This window comes from Pteropus alecto, unplaced genomic scaffold (genome assembly GCF_000325575.1).
Source record: "Pteropus alecto unplaced genomic scaffold, ASM32557v1 scaffold7, whole genome shotgun sequence".
Classification (NCBI taxonomy): domain Eukaryota; kingdom Metazoa; phylum Chordata; class Mammalia; order Chiroptera; family Pteropodidae; genus Pteropus; species Pteropus alecto.
Window position 1 is genome coordinate 37,603,947 of NW_006494614.1, and position 11,842 is coordinate 37,615,788.

The 11,842-nt window shown below is 36.5% G+C and overlaps 1 pseudogene; it reads right to left on the reverse strand.

Annotated features, from left to right (window-relative positions):
* Positions 1 to 11,199: 11,199 nt before the first annotated feature.
* LOC112475024 lies at positions 11,200 to 11,315 on the reverse strand (annotated as a pseudogene).
* Between the last annotated feature and the right edge of the window lie 527 nt (positions 11,316 to 11,842).

Here is an 11,842-nt window from a genome sequence, read left to right on the forward strand (position 1 = left end):
AAAAACTCTTGGTGTCTGGGAGTCCCTCTCTCCTGAGGACAGGTTCCCGGAGATCATTTTTCAGTCATGTGAATTTTCTCAGTATCCCTCCCAGATAAGTGAGCCAATACATTTCTTTTTTTATTTCTCCTCTTCAACTAGTTTGAGTCAGGTGCCTATCTCTCGTGACCTAAAGAGCTTTTGCTAATAATAGTCATCTGTTACTGAGCTGCCCATCATTACTTATCCTTTCTGTGAAGAGTTCACTTTTCAAATAATTTTATATTACTCTCTTCTGGCTTTTCCATCATTGACGCTGTCTCTTGTGCCCTTTTTTAGCCTCTCAACCCCTCTTTTCAAAGGGGCAGCTAAGATAATCTGCACTAATGTCTATACGAACTGGTCTTTCCCAATAACATATTTAAATACTCCTAAAGGTATACTTGTATATTGAATGTAATGTTGGGAGCTACAGATGCTGCGACAAACCAGTGGAAGAGACACACCCTATATCTGTGTAATCCAGTCTTATACAAAAGAGACTTATGGCTCTGTTACGCACAGAGATACCCAGACATTCCTATTATGAAACCTCTCCACTTTTCACAGTAAGTTGGAGGGTCTTTATTTTCCTAGCAGCTGGTATAGATTTCCTTCAAGAGTGAGATGTGTCACTGTTGGGAAGATGCTTGGTTAAAGCCACTCCCTAAAAGCAGATGAGCTTCCAGGATTTGAATAAAGGAGAACTATTCTTCAGATAACAGAAGAAGAGTGTGCCTAATGCTCCAGGGAAGAAGAGATAGGAAGAATGGGTGATGAGGGTGTTAAGGAATGGCCTATGAAATAATAGAAGATGACCGGTTCACGATCTGGCCTTACCTGTTGTTTCTGGAGTCACTAAATGCTTGGGTGTGAATGATGTTTGTGTGGAAACTGCTAAAGGACTAGACATTCTGTAACCTTGCAGCACATGTGGGTGGATGGTGGTGGAGAAAATGAATTCAGGGAATCTGCAGAAATCTTACTTAATGCTTATATATGCTAGCAGATTTAGGATTTAGGTCAATATACTAAATAACTATTTGGCAGCAAAGGAAAATATAGTATTTACATGACCAATAACCTCTAATGACAGCTAGAAACTTAAATCAGGAGAAGGCATTTGATTCTTCCCTAAGTGACATACTGTCAGGAATTTTGAAGAAGGAAGATAACATAATATATTCCATACAGCTGTTTTGGAGGGCTCAGTGTGGTTTTTAGCTCTTTAGTTTTTGTCATCTAAAGGAAAACTAAGAAAAGGCTAAGACAGAGGTATACGAGGAGGCAATGTCTTTATCCCAGCAAATCTGCTGCCAGCTAAGGGAGAGAAAGATCAGGGTCTGGTTTATCTCTGTGGTTCCATCGAATCTGGGTCTTTACTCTCCAAATTCCACAGAGTTGCATGATGAACACACGAAATTCTGAGAATGGAGTTAAGTGAATGAGAACAAAGGGTTGAGGATTTGTCCTTGGACCATAAGAAGAAAAGAGGATCAGGACAAAATGATTTAGAATCATAAGAATTTAGTAAGAAGGAATGAATAAAAGACCAAATATTTGTCTCCACTTTTAAATCCTGGTCAACAGACTTAGTATAGTTTAGTCAGTCATACTTGATTAGCTATTTTTATATACAGTTCTGTTTTTGTTTTATTTATGCCAAAATTTCCAACTTGAGCAAACCACATCCATGGCAGAGGCCTGTTTATGCAGGAGCTTAACCAAATTGTGACTGCTTTCCTGGTGTCAATGGACCTTCAGCATCATAGCTCAAGAGGAAATAACCTCTGTTAACCGAAACACATGGCAATGGTGGCGTGCTATACTCCCAATTGAAGACATCTTTGGTCTTTTCCTGTTATTCTAAAAACTTTTTCCCCTCCTTGAATTCAGGTGGATAGCAGTGTGGGAAGCTGGAGTCCAGAAGTACCATAGTGACTTTGATTTCTTGCTGTGAAAGGACATATCCAGTAGCCAGCCTCCCAGCATCATGATATCTATAGGGACAGAGGCTACAGAGATGATGGAAGCAGAAACTGGTGAGCATTTAGGCTGACAGCTGGATATTTACTGCCAATGTGTTCTAGGAAGGCTGGCCTCTGGCATCCTCTGCAGTGGCCAACAAACATGAATATGAAGTGCCAACAAACATGAATATGAAGTGCCACAAACATGAAGTGCCACAAACATCTGCTCTGAAGAACAATTACTTCTCATTTTTTGGAGGGTGGGGGTGGGGAGGAGGTTTACTGTTAAGTAAATGTGGGAGTTTTATAGAGTAAAATATCAAAGGTAGAAAAATGGAGTAGAAAAGACATAGATGAGCTTTGGAATCAGACAGCCCTGAGCTTAAATGTAGGCTTCACCACTTACCAGCAGACATGTATAAGTTGTCACAAAGGAGACACAAAATTCTCATTGAACAAAATCCCTAAAAATTCACTCTTCTGTTAATTTTTAGAATCTTGTAGCTCTTCCTGTGTACCCAATCCATTGTAATATTTTCACCCTCTGAATCATTTTTGCATTTATCATCTACATAAACCGTTTGGTTATTAGTATGTATTAGTCAGGATTCTCAAAGAGAAACAGAACCAATAGGATATATATAGGAAGATTTATTGTAAAGAATTGGCGCATGCAATTTGGAGGCTGAGAAGTGCCACAATCTGCAGTCTGCAAGCTAAATACTCGGGAAAGCCAGTGTGGCGATTCAGTTTGAGTTTAAAGGCCTGAAAACCAGGAGAAACAAGGGCAAGAGAAGATTGATGTCTCAGCTCAGTCAGGCAGGGAAAGCTGAATTCTTCCTTTCTCTTCCTTTTCGTCCTATTCAGGCCCTCAACAGATTAGGTGATGCCCACTCACACTGGGGAGGGCAAACCACTTTACCGAGTCTACTGACTCAGCTAGTAATTTAATCTAGAAACGCCCTCACAGACATACTCAGACATAATGTTTAGCTAAATTCGGACATTTCATGATCCAGTCAAGTTGAAAATAAAACTAATCATCACACAGTAGATGCTGTTACATACTGTTGTATGTATAAAAATACTAATCATATTTAGTGTTTTTTCTTTTCCTGTGATTGAAAAATAAACTCCATAAAGTCAGGAAGAGAAGACTATGTCTTACACCTCTTTATATCCTTTTCGGCAAAGAGAAGTCCTTCTCCATGGGGACTCTATTGACCATTGCTGGACAGTTAAAATCCCAGGACCTCAACACTAAATATTACTGGCACCACCTACCATCATGGTGACTACCAAAAATGCCTCTACAGATTTTCAAAGGTCTCCGTTTGGGTGATACCACCTTTGATTGAAAATGACTAGTGTCTAATAGGTGGTAAATATATGTTCAGTAAACATAAGTTATTTACTCAGTGTATATGATTGTTCCATTAGTGTTAGGAGGGAAATTTCAGTCAAAAATTCATTACATTTTCAACAACAACAACAACAACAATAACAGAAATCTCAAGAAATTGGTTCAATTTGATATCTGTTCAATTCTTGTTAACCTACTAATCTTTGCATATGAAAGAGCTTTATATTTGTGTTGCAGGGTGCATTCCCTGAGATGCATATCTGAGGAAGATGTTGTGCAGGAAATGAATTAGGGAATACTTTGGGGGATCAATAACTGTGGAAGGGAAATGCAGGGAGTAGGTTTAAGCTGAGCGAGAAGTTGGACTGTAACACAGTTTCAAGAGAGATCTGAGCCAGCCCTCTGGGGATCTCTGAAACTGAGATGGCCCTTCAGACTTGTCCCCAGCTGAACCGAGAGAGCCAGACTTTAACATCCTCTATCAGTTGGCCATTGGGTGTAAACTGTAGAAGTGAAGCATGACCTGGAATGAGGCAAGGAGGCAGCTCTCTTCAGCAGAAGACAGGTACCAAAGATTGCTGAGAGCTGAAGGCTCTCTTCAGGCAACACTTCCAGTAGCTGGTGGAATAAGATTTTCAGTCCTGAAGGGGGATATTGGTGGTGCATTTTTCACAGCATGTACTTCTGTACATATCAGTTCACTTGTACATAGACACCTCTAATGACAGTTTGTTTTAGAAAAGTTAGAAATTAATTACTCTTTCACATAAAATAAATCTAGAAGGAGGTAGCTCTAATATCAGGGTTCTGTTACCAAGAAAAAATGGGAGAATGGATATTGGAGGGAAACCATGTCTATGATGCCTTATTGTATCATTATCAACCCTTTGTATACATATTTATAATGTTCTTGCAATGTTAGCTTTAAGGGCCTCTCTCATAACTCCTGATTGATCTTTTTACTGTTGCCACAGTTTTATCCTTTCTATGGTTGGAATCATATAGTATATAGCTTTTTCAGATTGGTTTATTTCACGGTAACATGCATTTATGATTCCTTCATATCTTTTCATAGCTTGATAGTTCAATCATTTTTAGTGTTGAATAATATCTCATTGTCTGGATGTACCATCGTTTATTTTTCATTCATCTACTGAAGGACATTGCATCTGCTTCTAAGCTTTGACCATTATGAATAAAGCTGCTAAAAATATTCATGTACAGTTTGTCTTTTGTGTGTGTGTGTGTGTATGTGAACATAGTTTTTAACTCATTTAGGTAAATTACCAAGAAGTGTGACTCCTGAAATGGGTGATAAGAGTATCTTTAGTTTTGTAAGAAACCTCCAAACTGTCTTCCAAAGTGACTATGCCATTTTGTATTTCCACAAGCAATGAGTAAGAGTTCTTGTGCTCCACATTCTTGTCAGCATTTAGTGCTGTCAGTATTCTGGAGTTTGACCATTTTAGTATGCATGTAGTGGTATCTCATTGTTTTAATTTGCATTTCTCTGATGGCTTATGATGTGGGACACCTTCTCTTCTTTTTTGTCATCTGTATATATACCTTTTTTGATGAAGAATGCAGGAAAGTTTTTAGTTGCAAATACATATCTTTAATATAAGGCTATTCAGGTCATCTATTTCTTCTTGAGTGAGTTTTAGTAGTTCGTATCTTCTAAGAAATTTGTCCATTTTTATCGAAGCTCTCAGATTCATTGCCATGAATTTACATATAACATCTTTTATTATCTTTTTAAAATCTGTAGTTTCTGTCATTATATTCTCTTTCACTTTCTTGGTATTAATAATTTACCTCTTCTCTTTTATTCCTGGCTAGGCTTGAAGTTTATTAATTTTGCTAAACTTTCCAAAGAGTGACATTTTTGTCTCATTGATTTTCTCTACTGTTCTTCTGTTTTCTCTTTCATTGATTTTAGTCTTATTTTTTTTTTTAATTTCCTTTCTTTTCCTTTTTTGAGGAATTGAAAAAGAGAAAATTTAGGAAGGGTAAATAAGTGAGTAAATATAACTCTTTTTTCTCATTTTTAAATTTCTTTAAAAGAGATTGTTTAAAACAAAAAAATAATAATATATAGCTTATAACATATGTAGAGGTAAATTGTATGTAACTATTATAAATAACAATGCATGTTATGATTGTATAATGATAATGTATAGTTTCTAATTTATGTAGATAACATATTTACTATATGTTATAATTTGCATAATAATGTATATTATAAATGTTATAATTACGGTGTATAATTTGTAACATGTAGAAGTCAATTATGTAATAATCTATATTGGTGATATGCAAATGCCCGAAATTTGGGAAACAATGCAATAATCAAAGATAACTTGAAGCATTTAATTAACTTTGTTATAGACAAGTAAACAGATATAATATTTATATATTCGTATATACAGTAGATTTTTCTCGGCTGGCATATATTAACTGATGACATACAATAAAGTTAGGTTGACTCGACTTAAAAGATAATTTATTGAGTGAATGTCACCTATTTGCATTGTATTCTCTGCAATCCTCATAATATTATCAATAAATTTCTTTATACTTTGATCTGATCAATCTCTAATGCCCCTCTCTCTTCTATTTCTTCATGTTATTTGAAACCTCACTTCTTATATCTTATAACCCCCTCAAATAGTTATTGTTCCTTTATTCTTTTATCTTAAACCTCTGAATCCAGAAAAAAAGTTCTTATTTTTGTTATTCTTCAGCACTATTTCCAAGTTATTGTTGCACTAACTTCTACTTCTGTGCTCTATAATCTTTCTTCTCTTAAAATATAGGATGTCAGATCATCACCTTCTTTCCAGCTTTGTCATTGTCATCCTCCGACTTCTAAATAATGCATCCATGTTCCTAAAGAGTTTAAATTCCGTGTGTTTACACAGTCTTCTTCCTTAAATGGAATCTATGAACCCGAACTCTTCTTTTCTCATCCAACATGACTTCTATTCCCTCAACCCTTTAAAACCAAGCATTTTTCAAGGTTCTTACTTAGTCCTATGCTCTACTTCCTCTACCTTCTCTCCTATTGACCTCCACATTTTAAATGAATATCCCTTTCTCTGATCTGTGCTTCAGGAAGATTAATTTGGGAGAGTCTTCAAGAAGTACCAACGTTTATGGCACCCCTGTGATCAGTTTGAACTATACTGACAACAGAATAATCCTCAGAGAATATACCTTTAAACAATTCTTTAATGACATTCTTCAGCTTTTCATTATCTACATGATATAGGCTCAATTTCCTGACCACAGCATAGAAAACTGTACATATTATTTAACCACAAAAGCTTACTCACATACATTGTAGAGAAAAGGTCATTAATTTATTAATTCAATTCAACAAATAGGTTTTGAGGACTTCCTATTCTCCAGGCTCTGTCCTAAGTACTGGGGACACTTTAATTAACTAACAGACCTAATGCCTTGCCCTCACAGAGCTTATATTCTAGCAGAGAGTGGAGGTAGACACACAATAAACAATAGAGATAATATATTAGTAAATTAGTTTGTTAAAAAGGTAATAAATGATAAATAAAAATAGGGTAAAAAGAAGAGCAGAGTAAGAGGATTTGGAGTGCTAGAGAGTGGATGCGTAGTAAGGAGTGGACTGCAAAGGTTTGTAGGAGATCAAGGAGTGAGTTTTGTGGATAGCTGGTATAAGAGCCTTGCAAACAGAGAGGATAGCCTGTGCAAAGATCTTTATGCATAAGTATTTCTGGTATGTGGGAGAACAAATTAAACTTAGTATATTTATATTTATCCTCTTCATGACCAATAAACATTCTATACCTCCATCAACCCTTGAAAGCATCAGTGTATTACGGTCATTCATAAGAATAGGTTAAACAAATTTTGGAATAGTTCATGTGTATGGAAAATGTATAATGCATTTAAAAAGACCTCCGCCAAAATGGCTAAAACAAAAAAAGTTTGTATTATTTTAGCCATTAACCACTTACATATTATAAGAGTTTCAAAAAGCCTGAGTTTCTGATATGGAATGGTAGAACAGAACAGTATTAACTCACCTATTGGTGTATAAAAACAAAGTAAATTTCATCAAAAATGGATTAAATATTTAAAATATAAAAACATGAAAGGACAGCTTTTTGCTCAATTTGAAGAAAATGAAATGTTCTAGTCAGCAGCACAGCAAGTGTCGCACAAAGGTGAAAATAGATTGTTTTCAGAAAGATACACAATACCAACCAAATTACACTCTTTTAATTCTTTATTGTATCCATTTTTGAAGTAGAAACATGTCAAACTTTTAATTTTTGTATATGATTCAAAATGTAGTGTAAGTTGTTTTTAAATGACAAAAGATTGTTTTAGCATATTTTAAAAACATGGATAAAAAGTCCGCAGTCAAACTCTGTTAAGATTTTTTCTAAATAATATGCACTTTTTTATTTGCGCAAGTACCTTTTGGAGGTTTAAATTGATGGAGAAGTTCAGTAGTACTAATTGATGGAGAAGTTCAGAAGTCCAGGCTGTGTAAACACACGGAATTTAATTTCTTTCAATTTTATCTTGAAGCTGAGACAAAGCTTGACCAGCCAAATCTTGGCAGCAACAAGGGGTCAGCTTGAGAACACCAATTCTACCATTTACTGATGGGTTAGCTTAAGGTAAGCCATTTCAAAACCTCAGTTAATTCATCCGTAGAAGAAGGATAATAATTACATTTATTTTTGCACAAATTTTGAGAATTTGAGATTATGAATATAAAGTCTCTAATGCATGGGAAGTATTTAGGATATAAAATATGATAGGAAGTTCTTACTATGGCAGGAGGTGAACTGAGGGCAAATTGTAAAATACACTAAGAACAGACTGAATCATGTGAATTTGAATCCTGGGTCTCCCTCCTCCTATTGACTCAGGGCATGTTATTTAACCTTCCTGCTTCAGTTTTCATATCTTTAAAATAGAGGCAGCAGTATATCTGCAGTCTTGGAAGGTGTGAGGATAAGCGTGAGTTCACATGAATAAAGTTTGAGTAGCCAGAGCTCTAGGATGTTAATTCTGGGAAATACTCTTTTCTCCCCTCTGTTTTTCTTTTCCTGGTTCCTGTCATACTTTTTCCAGGCTGCTCATTGAAATCTCCACTTGAGAAAGGCACTGATAAATTTGTTCATGTTAAGGCACTGAGGAAAGGATAAATGTGGCACATTAGAGACATAGAGAAAAGGCTGATGGTGTTAGAGCACAAATGTGAGGAAGGAAGTGATGGGAAAGCAGGCTGGAAAGATCAGTAAGACCTAAAGAGAACAAAAAGCCTTCAATCAAAGTAATGAGTCTTAATGCTAGCACTTCTAGATCACTGTGTTGATAAAGGAGACATAAAAGAAGGATGTGTGCCCTCAGTGAGCCTGCATTAAAGTTCCAGAGCAGTGTTTCTGAGAATAGGCTGAGAGATAACAGGGCTAAGTGCCAAGTGTCTGATATCAACAGTAGCCAGCTTTCAGCAGAGAAGGCACGCAGGTGCTGCGGATGGAGCTGTGTTCTGGAAATCAGAAGACCTTGGTTCTGTTAACTGCTCAGCTATCAACCAGCTGTGTGAATGTTGCCATTCTGGGCTTCCGTTTCCTCATCTGTAAACTGAGACGAGAAAACTTTTCAATCTTTCCCATTGCTACACATTTCTATAGGAGAAACTACTTATGGCTAAAGTGATACAGGAGGTCTGTGGAGAATGGAGTGCAAATTAGTGTCTAGTTTCAGGATCCAACTGTCTAAAGTTTTTTAGAATGTATTTCGAAAGAAGGGGTACCCATAGCATATTAGTTTCCTAGAGCTGCTATAACAAATTACCAAAAACTTTGTGTCTTAGAACAACAGAAATTTATTTTCTACGGTTCTGGAGACCAGAAGTTTGAAATCAAGGTGTTGGCAAGACTGTGTTTCCTCCAGAAGCTCTAAGATGGAATCCTTCTCTGTCTCTTGGCATTCCTTGACTTGTGGCAGAATAATTCCAGTCTCTGCCTATTGTCATGTGGCCATCTCTTCCTGTCTGTGTCTTCTCTTCTGTCTCTTATAAACACATTTGTTATTGAATTTAGGCCTCCACTTGGATAATTCAGAATGATGTCATCTCGAGATCCTTAACTTAATTATATCAGCAATGGCTCCTTTTCCAAATAAACTCACATTCACAAGTTTGAGGAGTTAGGACATTGACACATCTTTTTGGGCCACCATTCAATTCACTACATATGATTAATGGTAAATGTCCCAGTTTTCTTATATAGATCAAATATGTTTATGTTAAAAAAGATAGAATTTTTATGTGAAATGCAATGCCCCAGGGGTGGGGGTTGGAAATTTGGGGAGTGAGCAAGGATTTGGAATGCTCATTGTGTGGGATGCTTCCTCATAGAGAAAATTTTACCTATGTTCTATAACAAATTTTCAAAGTCTTACCCAACTTGCATGTGTCCCCTATGATATTAATGTAGGTGAAAACCTGTTTATAATTATTTGGGTCAAGAACAGATCTCTATTTTATAAACAACTAGGAGGTTATATTATCTGTGAATTTCACTTTAGAGTAGGTAAAAGAACATTACAAAATAAAAAAGGGAGTTGTTGGGTCTGATAGGGTAGAAACACACTTATATTAAAAAAAAAAAACACAAACTAACCCATAATATGTTTTTCTCAAATCTTCTTTTGAGTGAATTTTCTATTTTATCATCATTTACTAAAGTAATTCCAATTTTTCGCCTCTATGAGTGATGTATACACATATCCACTGTAGCTCATGGCAGTGTCTTGAAGAGGAGTCTTGAGATCCTGGGATGGAAATCAGAATACTATGAAATGAGACCTCTTTTCCATAGCCCTCTTGATTGGCAGAGGATGTAGTGACCAGCCTCTCTAAAACTTGATCTTCTTATCTTTCAAATAGGAATGTCATACATCAAGTTACTCTTGTTTATAAACTAATCTAAATCCCCAAATAAACATATTATGAGAATATGCCTAAATACTAATTGGGTACCGAGAAGGAGGAACCCTCTGAACAGCAATAAAGCTCAGCAAGGTTGATGTCCGTCTCTGTTCCACTGCCTACCAAGTACAGGTGTTTGGAGATAAGGAAGTGGGGGAAGATAATAATTCACACTTCAAAACCAGACTCTCCAGTGGTGCTCCTGTAATTAACTCCATTAATGATAGACTATGACCCATGTTTTTAACATCTGTTCTGTTCTCAGACTGAATGTCAAAACAGTATCTTTTGAAAGAAGTGAAAGAGGAATGCAAGAGAACCAGGTCTGAAAAATTCAATTTCTGGTGTATGGTGGCCTTCAGATGGAATCCCTACCACAGCCTAAAAGGCTACAAAATCTAGCCTCCTACCACACCCTCCCCATACGCTCCCTTCCATCCTCATTGTCTTAGTCCTGGTTCTTGGAATGCCAAATACGCTTTATTGCCTGTGTCTCCCCTTGGAGCTCTCTTGCCCCAGATATTCTTATTCTTCATACTTCGTACTTTATGTCCCCTTCTTCCCTGGCATCTTTATATAAAATAGAATCCCTAACCAGTCATACTCCTTTATACTACTTTACTTTTCATCATAGCACCTGACATCATATTACTCATTTATTTGATAATTTGTTTATTGCCTCTGTCTCCCACTGGAACATAAGACCCATGAGGCAGGGACATTGCTTAATTCATTGCTCTATCCCCTTGTGCCTAGAATAGAAACTGGCATATAATGAGCTCCCAGTAAAATTTGTTGACTTTTGCATTTTACTTTGTTGTTGTTGTTGTTGTTGTTATTATTATTATTATTTATGCCTACAGCACTTGGTCTTCCTAGGTGGTGTCCCATCCAAGTACAAACCAGGCCCAACCCTGCTTAGCTTCCAAGATTAGACATTGGGCTTGTTCAAGGTGACATGGCCGTAGACCATGGACTGTGGCTCCTTTGGGGTATGAACCCAGGACTTTCTGCATGTAAAGCAGACATGCTAACCACTACACTATGGAATCATGTCCTACTCTTTCTTAACTGTATATTTTTCATCAGATCTAGAGTTCCAGGTGGACACTTATTCATGGGTTTCTTCATGTGCTCTTCATGATTTAAATAATGCTCTTCTCTAGGGCCAAGAGCTTTACCTTCCATTTTTGTTTTACTTTCTGGATTTCCTTTTGATAATTAATAAGTATCTTTGATCAGCTTTTATTATTTTCATCCAAGCAATTTGTTAGTCATGACTTAAAGGATTAGTCAGAAGTTTGGCTACCTAGGTATGCTAGGCTTTGAAGGCCTCCAAATATGGCTCAGCTAATTCATCATGTAAACTTTGCAACCATAGACCACTGAACATGGCCAGGATTAACAAAACATTGTAAGGAGATTTACAGCAGATAATGGAAACATGGACTCCCTGCATTGCTTATTTTTTCTGTTATATTGGGAAAAAAAAAGGGA